Genomic DNA, 15,693 nt, shown 5'->3' on the forward strand with positions numbered 1-15,693 from the left:
CCTACCTTTTTTGTGCATGTATGCATACAGTCTAGCCTAACCAATAGGATTGCTGTATAAAAGGATACATGCTATTTGAACTTTTATGACCAAGATGCAATAAACAACCAGACTTTTCTTAATTGTTTCCTCTCACCATGCATGGTTATTTCTGGACTCTACAGTTCACATGCAGAAATTTATCCAGTATACAAATTTCTACTTATGAAGTGACCCCAATGGCAGTGGACCAGGGGTGAAATCCATTTACTTTTGCTACTGGTTTGGTAGAAATGTGAGCACCTCCCTGCATGCACAGGATCTTCTGTGCATGCACAGAACATCAAAATGACATCTGGCTGGGTGGGCAGAGCCTGCTACTGATATGTGGCACAGCTGATACTCAGAAAAAACAGTTCGCCTGAATTGGTAGCATTTTTTTTACTACTGGTTCAGTCAAACAGCTGACATCTTTGCTACCGTTGGGCGAACCAATCCAAACCAATAACATTTTATCCCTGCAGTGGACCTATTCTGAAACAGGTCTAACAAGGCATACTAGGACTTTCTGCCATGCTGCTATGTATAGGTTTGCACTTTTGCTCTGTTGATGCTCCCAACTACTTTCATTTTCCGTCTCCAGAATTAACAGATGTCTATGGAGATTCTCAGTCATCCAGGTCATGGTTGTCCCAAAGGAAATTTTTCACTTCTCATCTAAGAAGCTTGCCGAAGAAGCTTCTTGGATGAGAAGTGAAATATCTTCCAAGAAAAACTAGAAAATCCAGTTGCTTCTTGAAAAAAACAACTTTGGGACATCCAGAATTAACAGTTTTGTTAATGCCACTCTTTATTGTTGGAATATGTCACCCCTTCTCTTGCTAACACAATTTACATATTTCTGTTCCATGAATGCTAAGTTAAAAGTCAGTCAATATGTGAAGAATTTCCCCAGGATCGCAGGCTACATGCCAATTTCAAAAATTCATATACGCCTGCTAAAGTGACCTTTATGGGAGAAGATAGTTACTATATTTAAGGTGGAGATTATCTTGTTGCTGGTTGTTGCATAATGTGGTTGCAATAATCATCTTCCAAGCTGCTGTTTGTGTAACAGCATCCATTTCCCGTTATACACAATGTGTCATCAGAAACTGAGATGAGTAAAGGCTGCAATCATCTGAATACAAGTTTGGAAAAGAACTACACAAAGAGACACCAAATGTTTGCAACAGCCAATAGGGAAAATCATAGCTTTGGAGGTGACTGAAAACAGAACAGATAGCATCCACTCTGCGTCACTCATATAGCTAGAGATAGGTTGGATGGTTAGTGGCAGGAGCACTTGCCACAAGCATAGTCATTCTCAAAATACAGCATACAGCATCTGTCATACAGCAAAAAGGAAAGGTCAAGTAATAACCTGTTTATTTTTTGCCATATCGTATAGCCAGAGAATCTGCCAAGAGTTGGTGTGGTACTTCAGATTTGTTCTAAGTTCTGGTTATGATACAATTTTCTTGTAAACATTTCAGAAGTGAGCATTTGTGATACACTTGTCTAACACAGGATGCTGTAATAGGCAGGTCTTTAGTCTGCTCAGGAGGGCTTCTACCTTCTTTTTCTTTACTAACCCCATAGCATCTCTCCTGATGAAGAACAAGGAAATACAGTACAATTCCACTTACCAAGAGTGTTTTCTTACCAATTATTTTTATTATCAATAAAGCATACTGTTTGTAAACAGAATGTCTTTGCTTGTTTTCTCTGTCTTTTGTTTTGGGAAGTTTGCCTTGATTTGGTTTATCAGGCACTTGTCCACATGGAAAGGACTCACATGTGTCTGTAGTTTGCCTTGTGTCTTTACACGGTGCATCAGCATTAGCTGCACAATACCAATTGGCTTGTTATATTAATATGTTGGTATCAATTTCACAGAGAGCATAAGCTTTTCAAAACGAAGCTGCTAAAATCTGCCTGCCTTTGCTGACTTTTTGCTCCCTCTCGCAGACAGTGTTCCAGACTTTTTCCCTTGCCTTGCCTCCCTTGCACTCAGTACCTAAAGGATTATAATTAGGAAGCATTAGCAGGCTCGCAGCAGCTTTCATACCCGAACACCATTCATAATTGTACTCAGCAGTGCTCTTCTTTGGCTATTAAAGTCAGTTCTGTGGAATAATGAGGAACAAATCACCTTCCGGCACTTGAAATATCTTCTTTATACAATAGGAGTGTTTGAAGAATGGGAACATAAAATACCCTGACTTGCATTCCTCTGACAAAGAAGTGATCAACAAAGACTTGAGCAGGTACATGGAAAAAGATCACTTAGAGAGATAGTATTAGCTTCATAGGGAGCTTTAAGCAGATGATAGAAGGCTAGCTAGGGAGAGAGACTGTACCAGAAATTATCGTTTTGCAAAGCAGTGGAAAGATTAGCAAAATAGATAGACATGCCAAAGCAAAGGAAATTTGAAAGAGTCCTAGCAAAAAAGGAAGACAAATACGGTAGTTGACTGTTAATTGGTCTTTGCTTGGTTTTTCTTTTCTTTTCTCTATGCAATTCGGAAAAACCGTGTAGCTGCAATAATAATTCCTTTTGCCACAAAAACTTCACATCTTTGGGATAGTTTTGTTGCAATTCTATCCCTAAAAATTGCTTCGGAATTATTTTTACGGAATTCCCCTCTAAGTTACTGCATTTTAAGTTTGTGTTTTTGTGTGTGCAAGGTGTGTGTTTCCACAGCAATCATGTAACATAAGCCGGATGAAAGAAAAGGCAGTGTGTTTCAATCAACTAAAAGACCAGTACGAAATACTTGAAAGAATAAAACAATATACATTATTGGTACTAAATAGCCAACATTTCAACAGCTAGAATGACTAGATAGACTTGAAAACGGATTAAAAATAAAAGTTCAGCTTTCTTTCTAAATCCAAGTTGTGAAGGAAACAAATAGCTTGGATTTCTAGGGATGGTAAACTATTTTAGAGAGGGCCCTCACTCTACTAGTTCATGGATGAGAAACATAGAGTGTCCATTGAAGGTCCCATCTTCATTTATAATAATTTACATTCTAGCCTTTCAAAAGTACTCTTAAATTTGCAAAGTCTTGTATAGTTCAGAGAGTTAGGAGAGGGAAATAGGGTGATATGTGTAGTCGTCTTTCTTCAGGTCAGTGTTCCAGTCAGAAATCCAATCAGCACCGGTGTGTTTGTGTATGTGTGGTACTGTGGTCCTTAATCTTTCTTTTCTCGGTGCATCTCTCCATTCCTACATGAGGTCACTGGATAAGATAATCCTTTAGAATGGAACGATACATTTTAGCCTTAGTTACTCAAGTGTTGCTTTCAGTATTCTGTCTCAGTATCTGGAGGTTGTTGGGGTTTGGATGGAAAAGAAATACTCATACTTAACTCTAGCAATTCCAAATGGTTGTGGATTTTGAGATCTTTTATATCTGGACATTTTAGTTCTAAGTAGGGTTGCATATCCCAATATAGATTTAGTGTGCAATCTGTGGATCCTTCAGGATTCATGGCTTCTATTTGAAGAATAGGTGACAGTGATGGCTTGAAAAACCTTCGCACAAATTCATCTTGTCCCACCCCCCTTTCCTGTATGAAGAAACTTTCCTTATGCCTTAGCCATTTATTGTCTACATTATGGCAATGTACTCTACACTTGGTCCAGAAAGCAGGGGCATGGGGTTGATTATGGCTGCACCTGGATATGCCATATAATGCCAGTACTTGTCAAACTGCAGTATTGCCAGTGAAGTTCTAAGTATATCAAGCCAGTCCAGGTTGGAAAAGCTAGGAAACATTAGAACCACTTGACTTTCTGAAATAATCTTTAATGCTAAAATAATGTAGCAGAATATTGAAAGCCTGTCAAATCACTTGTCCAGATTATCTTATACCTAACGTAATTAAGGTAGAGTTACTCTGAATCTCATTCCACAATTTCTCCCTTTCTAGCCTAAGGATTTTTTTCTGTAATAGATATGTTCTTCCATATTCCCAGGTTTGCTAGACATTTCATCCCAAAGGGTAAATCAAAATTCTGGTTATTGCTTTCAACCTGCACAATCCTGGTTTTTTGTGGGATCCCCACCTTTGATCAGTTTTGACAGTCCAGTAAAATACCATATGACTAACATACTCCAAGTCCCATCCATTAAATAATGCCATCTTATGGAACCAAGAGATGTTCATTCTACAATGTTGTGTCTGCTGTAAACAGGAGTAGTTGCCCAGAAATTTGGATGACTTCAATTTTTTGAAAGGCTCCAAAGATTTGTTACCCACCCACCCCCCGGCTTTAGATTAGGAAATTTGTGAACCTGCCAAACATTATAGTTGTTGAATAATCTCCATTATAATTTGTTTTACATTTCATTATATAAGTGTTCCTTCTTGAAATATTGTTGCTGTAAGTGTATGCTGTCCTTCAGTCATTTGTCAAGAATGGCTATGTACATTGATTAAATAAACAAATCTAGCTTTTTTATTTATAAAGATCTTTGGCCCACATTTGGGTTTGAGAACAAGTCCCTACCAATTACTGAAACCATCGATTTATTTGCTGAAATTTCTATACTGGTCAATTCCTGCAGGCTCTGAGCAGCTTACACTCATAAAAAAAGATTAAAAACAAGATACACAGGAGTCCAGATTGTCTCAGAACAATCAGAGCCCCGTAAAGCAGTCTGGGATTCAACATCCTCCAAATGGCCTTTCAAAGAGCTGTATATTCATACTCTGTGAAAGCCCATCAGGGAGATGGTGGCTTGATTGTCAATCAGTTGGGAGAAGGTATATTTAATAGAAAAATAAGGGTTCTGGGGTGAAGATAGTAGTGGCTGGGGGGGGGGGAGTGAGTTTGTTACTCTGACTACACTTCAACTCAGAAACCTCTTCAACAAATTTGCTCCCAGACATTCCTAGGAATTTATTTTGGGATTAGAGAATAAGAGATGTATTACTGCATGCTGCAATCCCATCTTTCTCCATCATTTTTAGATGTTTGACAGATACACAGTCATTGTCAACCAATGTTATTTTACTTTGTGGGGAACTAGCATACGTTTCTCCCTTAATACTTGAGCCGAGGGAGAAATGTATTAATGTCATGAAACAAGTGATTTGCTGAAATTGTCAGGAAAACTGAAGAGAGGGGTGGGGACATATGAATGCCATCAAAAGACAGAGCAGGTGGGTAGACAGATACAGTGTATAACAATAAACATATGGATAGACAGGTATGCATGCACCGCCAAAAGCTGAAGAGAGAGAGAGAGAGAGGAAAGGCAGAGCTGGAAGGCAGATGGTAGAGAGACAAAAAGAGGACAGGTAGGGGAAAAATCTAGAAGCAAAACAAATACAGTAACAGAAGGAAGACTGTAAAGAAAAACTGGAAGCTTCACTTGTTTCCTTTCTTGTATGTATCATTTGGATTTGTTTTTGTCAGTAATTTTCTTTCTGTACTGCTTTACCTCGTAATGTCAAATTTAAACAGAATCTTTTTAAATTATATTGTTTAAGTAATTTTTAGAATTGGTTCTGGTAATACTTGCAGGAAAGTACTCAGAATGCTAGCAAGAAGACAGTAAACTCAAGTAGAAATGTGGTGGCATGATGGCCTCTTTATCATGGACACATTTTTGGTAGAGGGATCTTCTTAGAGGATTGTTTCATGATTTTATGTCCCTCCCTTCCTTTTTTTTTTGACTGGGAGAGGGTGTCCATCTTCTCTCCAGATCATTAGAATGAACATTCATTCCACACGTACCAGTGTGCCCCTAGACACCTTCTTTGCTGCTTGCCAGTTCTCTGTGGACTTTTTAATGGGAAATAAATGAATAAATAAAACACTGGCAGAACAAAACACCAAGCTCTACAATCTATTTATTTGCAATAATGCCTTTGGCCTCCTGTAGGATGACAGGGAATATCTTGTTGCTAATTTACCTTCTGCCAAATGTGTATTGTGTGACCAACCTTGCCAACTCTGGGCACACATTTGGTGAATAGGTAAGTTTTTCATGACAGACATTTTATGTATTTGCCCTAAAAATCCCAAACGTGAACACAAGCACACAATCGCTACAAAAATCAATATATTTTTGTTATTCGTTACCAATAAATGATGAGCTGCATGTTTATTATTTTTATTATATCAACTTATGTAATTGCCATCTCATAGTTATGATTTTAGGCAGTCCACACAGAATTGAAATGAATTGAAACAAAACACAATAATAGTAAAAAAAAAATTACTAACATTTTAGAAAACTAAAGTTTTATTTTATTTCATAAGGGGTAACAGAACAATAAACAACAACATTAAATAATGGTAGCCAAAGATAAAACCAGCTCACATCATAAGAAAGACATCTCACATTGATGACCTTACCTGATCTCTAGACACCAAGCCTGAGGAAACGTCCAAGTTTTGAAGAACTCCCCAAATACTAGCAGGGCTCTATGAATCTTAGGGAACATGGTATTTCAGAGGGCAGGTTATGGATCCTATCAGATGTTACTGTTTGATAGATAAGATCTGGAACATGCCTATATTCTTGGATCTAGTGTCCCAAAGGTGTTTTTACAAGAGGCAACTAGGCTTTCTGGTTTTTCTTTGAAGACGTTTTGCTTCTTATCCAAGAAGCTTCTTCAGAGCTAAAGAAACTTCTTGGATAAGAAACAAAATGTCTGCAAAGAAAAAACCATAAATTCCAGTTGCCTCTTGAAAAAAGCAGCTTTGGGACAACTGTGACTTGGATGACTGAGAATCTCCATAGATGTTGAATCTAGTGGGATAGGCACAAACAAAAAGGGACAAATAGTCCCACAAATAACCTGGTCTTATGCCTGGAGGTTTTTATAAATGAAACCACTACCTTAAATTGTATCTGAAAGTCCACTGAAATGCCAGTGCAGCTTCTGGAGCACTGGTGTACTGAGGGTATATGCAGCATACACATAACTGCTTATCTTGTAGCTTTTGAGTGATCTTCAAGGACAATCCCAATTAAGAATGCATTGTAACAGTCTACTCTAGAGGAAGCCAAGGAATTAGGAAAAGGGATTGTACAGAGCATTGAAGAAACCCCCAAAGAAGGCACAAGAAAACTCCTGTCACCTTTTCATGCAATCTAGTAATCATATGGATTTTTACTGCACAGATTCTGACAGTTTTCTTACGTGGATAACTCCTGCCACCAAAGGTCAGGAGAAACTATTTTTGGCATAGGTTATAAGTCTTACAGAGTCATTAGAATCTGTTTTATATCAAAACAAAATATTTTTCCATCTAGCCAACTGTCTACTTTCCAGCATGTTAAGAAAAAAAATACTTTTCACCCCTGATAATTTACCCACCCCCAAAGCTATAGCCTTTGTAAATACATTAAAAACAAACATTTATTTAAGCATCACCTTTTCAACAGATGGTTTAATTTGTTTGTATTTTTGCACTACCCCAAATTCTAAATTTTTACTCAACAAAGGAGGATCCTGAAGTAATACAATACAATACAATAATACAATACAATAGTAGAGTTGGAAGGGACCTTGGAGGTGTTCTAGTCCAACCCCCTGCCTAGGCAGGACACCCTATACCGTTCCAGACAAATGGCTATCCAACATCTTCTTAAAGACTTCCAGTGTTGGGGCATTCACAACTTCTGGAGGCAAGCTGTTCTGCTGATTAATTGTTCTCACTGTCAGGAAATTTCTCCTCAGTTCTAAGTTGTTTCTCTCCTTGATTAGTTTCCACCCATTGCTTCTTGTTCTACCCTCAGGTGCCTTGGAAAATAGTTTGACTCCCTCTTCTTTGTGGCAACCTCTGAGATATTGGAACAATGCTATCATGTCTCCCCTAGTCCTTCTTTCTCTTAAGCTAAACATACCCAGTTCCTGCAACCGTTCTTCATATGTTTTAGTCTCCAGTCCCCTAATCATCTTTGTTGCTCTTCTCTGCACTCTTTCTAGAGTCTCCACATCTTTTTTACATTGTGGCGACCAGAACTGAATGCAGTATTACAAGTGTGGCCTTACCAAGGCATTAAAAAGTGGTATTAACACTTCAAGTGATCTTGATTCTATCCCTCTGTTGATGCAGTCTAGAACTGTGTTGGCTTTTTTGGCAGCTGCTGCACATTGTTGGCTCATATTTAAATCGTGTCCACTAGGACTCCAAGATCCCTTTCACAGTTACTACTACTGAGCAAGGTATCACCTATACTGTACCTGTGCATTCCATTTTTGTTGCCTAAATGTAGAACCTTACTCTTTTCACCATTGAATTTCATTTTATTAGATAGTGCCCAATGTTCAAGTTTGTCAAGATCCTTCTGTATCTTAAGCCTATCTTCTGGAGTGTTGGCTATTCCTGCCAGCTTGGTATCATCTGCAAATTTGATGAGTTTTGTCTACAAGTTGAATCAATCCTGCCATGATTTTTTTTTTGCTATATACAAAAACAGTTCCTCATTGCTTGGCACGCTTCCACACTCTTATGAGGGGTTTCCAGAGAGACCTATTGAGAGCCTTTTCCAACTACTTCTTGCAGTACAGATGTGCATGTTGTAAAATTGGCTGCTATCCTTAATTCCCTGGTAGGACATGAAGATTAGCTTTCTATTGGTTGTAATATATTTACAACTGCATTGTGGCAGACAAGTGCCTGTTTTATGTAGTAATATATTACTGGTTTCTCTGTCCTGATAGATTGTAGGAACCATAACTGTTTTGATTTGAGCAAACCTAATGCACCCTACTGAGACTATAACAGGACTTAACATCTGTGTCTTTAAAGGGAAACACAGCAGCAGCTCCTAGCCTTAGGAAATAATTGTTCTCTTTAAAAATAATAAAAGCCTGCCAGATCAGGACAACCATCTGCTAAAGTAGACACAAGCTCAGAGAGGCTAGATGTGCAGTTTGTGTAAATGAATGTAGAAGGAAGAGGTAGATGTACCAGTGGAAGAGAAGATGCTTTGTCCTGGGGAAAGAAAGAAGGAGGGAGGTAAGGCTGTTAATAGGAATTCCTTATATGGTGTACCAAAATTCTACTATTATTCAATAGCACATCTTTTTATTGTTTCCCATAAGCTCTTCCATACGTCTTTTATGTAACACATTTTTCTTATTTTGCAACATTGGGGAATGATGTTAATTTACATTTAATGTTTTGGAAAGCTGACAGCAAGAAACAAAACCTACTAGAAGCCTTTCCCTAATCAATTCACAAACTTAATGGCCAGTTTCCATCACCCAGCTTTCTCTGACTAAATAAACATGTCAAAAACGAAGAGCTGACCTAACACATGTTCCCTGCAAAGTATTTTGCATTTCATTGGGATCTGATCCTCAGGATGAGAATTTGGAGTGACAAAATCAAAGCAGATCTATTATGGGTTCAGGGCTTGAGCATGAGAAAGTAAATGGCAAGAAGAGTTGGTTTTTTTGCTATCCAGCATCTATATGATTTTTTTATTTTATTTTAAATATGGTGCCAAACTTCCTGTTCAAAGTTTGTAAAACTCACCTAATTTTTCAGAGAAGCCCAGCTCACTCCCGCTGCTGGAGAGCACAGCCATTCCTCATAATGGAATGCTAGCTGCGAAGACAAAGTGCAACTAGAGTAGTGTTTCTCAAACTTGGTATCTTTAATATAGGCGGACTTCAATTCACAGGATTTCCCAGTTACCAAGTTTGAGAAACATTGACCTAGTCCTGTGATGGCAAACCTACGGCACCTGTACCACAGGTGGCATGCAGAGCCATATTTGCCGGCAACAGAACCCCTTAGCTCCAGCAGGAAAGCCTCCAGAGAATGAAAACTCCCCCCCCCACATGGGGGTGTATGCACATGCGTGAGGGGAGTGTTGTGCACACATGCACAGATCGGGATTTTGGCAAACCTTTAGAAAAAGGTTAGCCATCACAGACCTAGTGTAAGGAAAAGAACTGCCTCACCTTCCTTAGCAGAGACTTGCTGGTTGATAAAGAAGAGACCAAGGAATGTGCTCTCAGCAGGGGTGTCAAACTCGCATCATCATGGCAGATCACGTGATGTATCAGGACTTTTCCCCCTTCGCTAAACCAAGTGTGGGTGGGGCCAACACGTGGGCAGTGAGTTTGACATCTCTGCTCTACAGCCAAGACAGCTTATTGGAAATATAAGTTGATTTAATAGTTTAGCAGTTGATCTAATAGTTTGGCATTTTGACAGGGAGCCAAAATGAGTGCAGAGGCCCCTATCCCCCCACACCCTATTTTGGGCCTAGCAGGCCTGCCTGAAGCCTGCTAAGAGCCAAATTGGGGCTCGTGGGAATCCTGGAAGGGGCGGGGTAAGATAAGGTTGTGAGCCTGGTGGGGATGATGGGGGGAGAGCAAGCTCCAGGGTCAGGGGCGCTAGTGATACTTACCTGTAGGCAGGAGGAGATGGCAGCTCAGTGGCGGTGCAGGGCAGGCATGACACTTAGGCAGGGAATCTGCCTGGGAGGTGAGGAGTGACTGAGTGGGGAGGTTGGGACGAGCGACTGGGAAACTGGTTCGGGGGCGTGGCAGGCCTGGGTTGCTGCCGGTTCCAGCGACCCAGGCCACCAAGTTACTACCTATTCAGCTGAACCTGTCCGAACCAGTAGGAACCCACCTCTGATGTGTACATAATAGAAAGCCGTAACAGATTACCCATTTCCAAAGTAAATTTGTAACTAATTGGTCTTCCGTGCAATTGAATATACCTATTTATATGATTATATAATTTGAAGTTTGAGTCAAGATGGCTTGTGCTGTAGATTGCATGGAAGATTGAGCACATAAATATTGGGAAGGAGGTTGATATTATCATACAAATTACACGATTGAATAATGATGGCTGATGAAAATACATAAGTTAACACAGTTGTATTGTAATTATGATAACACTGATTTTCTACAGATGCTTATATTATGGTGTCAAATGATTTCCTGAGGTAGGTGACTTCAGTGAACCTCAAAAATTCCTAAGATATTTGTTTTAGGAGCGATCTAAAATGGCCCTTTTTTTTTCATCCGAGGAATGACTACAGATGCTAGATCTAGGTTATAGGAATGCATCAAAGTTTTCTGAATCTCTCTCTGGCATTTTGTGAGTTGTCTGGATTCTTATAATCCAGACATGAAAGTTTTAGGAATGACTGCATTTATTTGACAATTGAGATAATGACATATATGAATCTTTGGAAGAGTGACAGCTAAATAGACTGGCTAATACTGCCATGGTTACCAGCCAAGCTTTCTTATACTTTTCCTTCCCACTCTATTTCACTAATTCTCCTTCTGAAATTTTCTGGATGTGTGTTATTGTTGAGTTACCTTTTTACATAATGAATGGGAGGGGAACTGTGGGATGGAACAGTCCATTATAGTTTTTTTAAATCTCCCATCTGGAAATGTTTTAAAGCTCAACAGAGAGAGAGAGAGAGAGAAAGGAGAAACATTGCTTCAGTTATTAACTCTCTGTGAATTATTTAAAGGAATCTTGTCAGAACAATGACTTTATCATTGTGACAGTATCCACAGCAGAAGCAGCTGTCTCAATGGCTGTCCTCCCTCCCCCCAAAAATCATAGGCCCTGAGGCATGGAGAAGACAGGTCACTTGCCAAAGATAGATGGGATTGTTGAGATTATTGCTTCTACAGATTGCTTCTATAGAAGAAAATGAACAATCTAACAAAAATTACAATGTTAGTAACATTTAAACTCTTCTTCTATTAGAGAGATCTTGGCTGTACCTCCCCTGGTGGTTGTTGTTGATGATATAGTGTTAAATCATGGCCTAACATATTTCCCAGATGCAAATGGGTGTTATAGTTCCCTTCAGCCTTCAGCCCAGATTACATGGGTTTGTTATACACATATGTGCAATGATGTTATAGCTCAGAAGTGACCAAGCATTTTCCCAAGAACCTAGGACTACTGTGGAGGGCTGAACCAACAGGCTACTCAATACTGCTCAATATTAAATTTTGGCTTCATAAAAAGCAGTAAATTATATGTTTTTGGTTAGTTGCTACATGCTATGTTTTACATTTGATTTCTATTTTCTGATAGACTTCATGTGGGCCAGACATGGACAGTCAAAGGGGCAGATGTGACCGGTGGGCTGTAAAATGCCAGGTCTGCTATAGCCCAATGCTGGTTCTATGAGGTGGATTAGCAGTATACTTTGGTAGAGTCAGGTAATTAATGTTGGCATATTTCAAAAAAAGTGGCAGCCCTTTGTGATAAAATTCAGGTTTCTTTGATCCTCATATAGCATATTTTTTCTTTATGTGTGCATGTCATATTAGTTCTTTCTCCTGAGTTTTTTAAAATGCACATTTTCTACTTGAGTCTCATTTTCAAATTCATCTTCCAATTTGGATCCTGTCTTCCCAGTTTTGATTCAGGCAGCTTGGCAAAAGTGAGAAGCAGACTCCTGTTGCTCAATCTGTGTTGTATCTTTATTTTATACAACTACTACTTTTATCTATTCTTGCTCTTCCTTTATCTGCCTTTCCAGATGGCCATTTAGAAATACAGATACAACTCTTAGGCTCTTGCAAACATTCACTAGCAGTTCTTAAGAATTTTTTTTTCTCATAGCATAAACTATCCAGAGGTATGAAGAAATAATACTATTTTCCAATGAACTGTTCATTTTTAAAGCCAAGCTCTATATGCCTTAAGCAGCTTTAAAAAAAAAAGATAAAGCCGGTGTAACTTGAATATCTTTATTTTGCAGGAAAAGGGCAAATTGAATTAAACCCTGTATCAGCTCTCCACCTAAGCTATGCTCTGACTTCTATTTCTTTCTGAAGCTGACGTAGTGAATCACACCTTTGAGAGTAAGGAATAGCAATGGAGGTTTCAATAGAGAACAGACACGAGATTCTTAAGCAATATCTGTAGCAAAAAAAAAAAAAAACCCAACCTTTCAGTTGCTTTCCTATTGAAACAAAAAAGGGAAATTAAACATGCTTTTTAAAAGCATGATTACCATAATGTGCAGTTTTCTTGTATGGTAATTAATTAAGAAAATCAGTGACAGTGGCGTTTGCAAAGGACGTTACCAGTCTAATTAAAGACAAAAGTCATAACAGCAGTTAAACAATAGGCTAAAATGCTTATTCTTGGACAGGTGCACCACTCTGTTCATTCTTGAAATGTGAATCTGCTCACCAGTTTATTTTGGGTGTTGCCAGGCTGTCATAGGAAATACCCAGAGACAATGTTGCATTCACAAGCAGAAATGCCTTACAATTACAGTATGCGGTGGGTTTATTGAATAAATTTCCATGAAAATCAGACAATCTTGTTTTGCAATAACTGTAGAAGTTAACAAGTATATATATCCAAGATTTGAGCTTTAAGGCAGTATAACACTTTGAATGTGAGTGCAAAAAGAAATTTTGGAGAAATGTAAGGGGTGAACATTGCATAGTCTGCAATTTCTTAAAGCAGCAGTTGCTATTGTTATCCAGCTGCCTTATGAACCCAAGAAAAGATGGATTCTGTTTCACTGCAGTTGCAGATAGTGGCTACATTATGCCCAAAGGACCTTTTTGTCTTCAAAATCAAAACGATGGAGAGCACTATGGCACATCTTATTCACTTCCATGCTACCAGCAATGCAGAGTACAAGGCCTCCTCTGCAACAGTGAAGGGAAAAGGTGTTTTGCCATGTGTTTCCCATTGATCTAGGATTTGAACCAAGGAGAAAAATGTTAGAAGACTGTATAACCCATCCCCATGCTGTATGAGCTTAACTGCCAATAGAGCAGTTAAATGGACTTTTGTCCCTTGAAAGGGTTAAGATGTGTCTTACTCCAGAATCCATTGAACACTTAGAAATTGTGCTATTTTGCAGTTTACAGGACTGTCTGTAAAAGCAGTTCCACATGAACATCTGAGAGCAAACGGAATCTGTCTGCATTTTAAGGTTTCCAAGAAAATGCACATATGGATAAGCATCTTTTTTTCTATTTTAAAAAATAATTAAGAAGGAGGAAAGTAAACAAACAATGAACATCTTTCCTGGGTCTATATTAGTCTTTGTTTAATTTCTTCCTTTTCACAACTCTACTAAGTGAAGTTTAAGTGGTAGACTATCATCTGGGTGAGTTAATGGAAGTGCCAGAAGAGGCTTCTGCACATTCTCAGTGCATGCACAGAAGGATCTTCTTGTTATTGGAAATGGATGATAAAGTTTTAGTCCCTCTAGAAGAGAACTTCATTGCCTTCATGTTGTAAAACATCACCGAAGGTAGCTTAGCTGCCTCACACAGATCTGCTAAACAGTTCCCATGGATCTAACATTGCTATTAGTGCCTTACTCTCCTGCATTTTTTCTCCCAGGTTTTATATCAGTCAAGCACAAAACAATACCTTAACCAAGGAAACTGCCAAAGAGAAAACTATACTCCTACCAGGGCAGGGTAAGCTGTTATATACAAGCAGGAAGCAACCCCCAAAGTCACTAACATTGATGATGTTGCCTAGTCAGATGCAAGCAACTAATCAAGCTCCTCACTAAACCTATGCTACGTCACTACAGATGTGTAGCAGAAAGCAGCAAAGGTTTCAAGAACAAAGCAGGCACACAAAAAACCCCACCCAAAGAAATTCCGTAGGACTTTATGTTTCATATATTTGCCACCTCAAAACTGAGGAAACTATGCAATCAACTCATTAAACTTCCAAGGCACGATCAAAGGATTTTTAGGACAGAGAAGGTTCATGGGCTGCACGTGGTTACAGAATAGCAAGTTGTAAACTCTTGCAATAGATCCATCATCATTGTGGTAATGAGTATTATGTCCTTGGTTAATTCTGGATATGAAGTAGCTTCTTCAGACCTAATCAGAAGCCAATTATATGCTATAATAGTGGATTCCTGTTCTATGCAGAGGATTGAACCAAATTGCCTCTGAAGTCCTTCCAACCCTTTACATGCCATGATTGATTGTTATTGTGTAGTAGCTGCTGTTCTTACCTTTTTAATAAAAAATGAGTTCAAATTCTAAAATGAACACAGCTTCTTGGTTCTACTGATAATATTGTTTTTATGGCTCACCTGGCACCTGATCTTAGATCTCTTTTATTTTTCATGTTTTTAAATACAACATTTGATTCCATGGGTATTGCTTATGGTGCCAAAAGCAATTCTTCCCAAAAAATCTTGCAAAAAGAATTGCAAGGATTATTCCAGGCAATTGCTAGGAGTCAAAAACTGACTTGAGGGGCCAACAAATTCAACATATCGTGAGTAGGATTTTAATGTGTGACTGGTGATGCTATTTTGCTTCCAGATTATTTTGTCTGCACAATGCTGTTCCATTAACACCACACTTTCTTGTCATTCTTTTCCTCCTCATAACATTTCATATTTCATTTCTTCTTTCTTCACATTATAATTAAAAAGATAAAAGTTAATGCAAGTTAGAGAAAAATAAAAGTTTAAAAGAGAAAATACTACGCAAAATAAAAAGAGAAAGAAAAATAAGAATATAGTAAACAAAAAGAAAAATATATAGAGGTGACTTTCCCCTCCATCCAAAAAATATAAACAATTTTAGTAACTTATTGACTTCTCTTAAAATACAATAAATGATCGTTTCTTCTCTTATTCCATCTTTTATCTATAAATAAACTCTTACAAGCTCATATTTTTAATC

At 38.4% G+C, this 15,693-nt stretch overlaps 1 protein-coding gene across 4 annotated transcripts in view; it reads left to right on the plus strand.

Moving 5' to 3' along the window:
* EPHB1 (EPH receptor B1) overlaps window positions 1-15,693 on the plus strand; it is a 402,482-nt gene that overhangs the window by 115,129 nt on the left and 271,660 nt on the right. The window contains exon 1 of one of the 4 annotated variants that reach the window (XM_081956416.1): window positions 12,099-12,216. The exons of the other annotated variants lie outside the window; for them this stretch is intronic. The gene's annotated coding sequence lies outside the window, so the exon portion shown is untranslated. Of the gene's footprint in view, window positions 1-12,098; window positions 12,217-15,693 lie in introns of those variants that run through there. 4 annotated transcript variants of the gene reach the window in all.

This window comes from Natrix helvetica, assembly GCF_964273705.1.
Source record: "Natrix helvetica genome assembly, chromosome: 5".
Lineage (NCBI taxonomy): Eukaryota > Metazoa > Chordata > Lepidosauria > Squamata > Natricidae > Natrix > Natrix helvetica.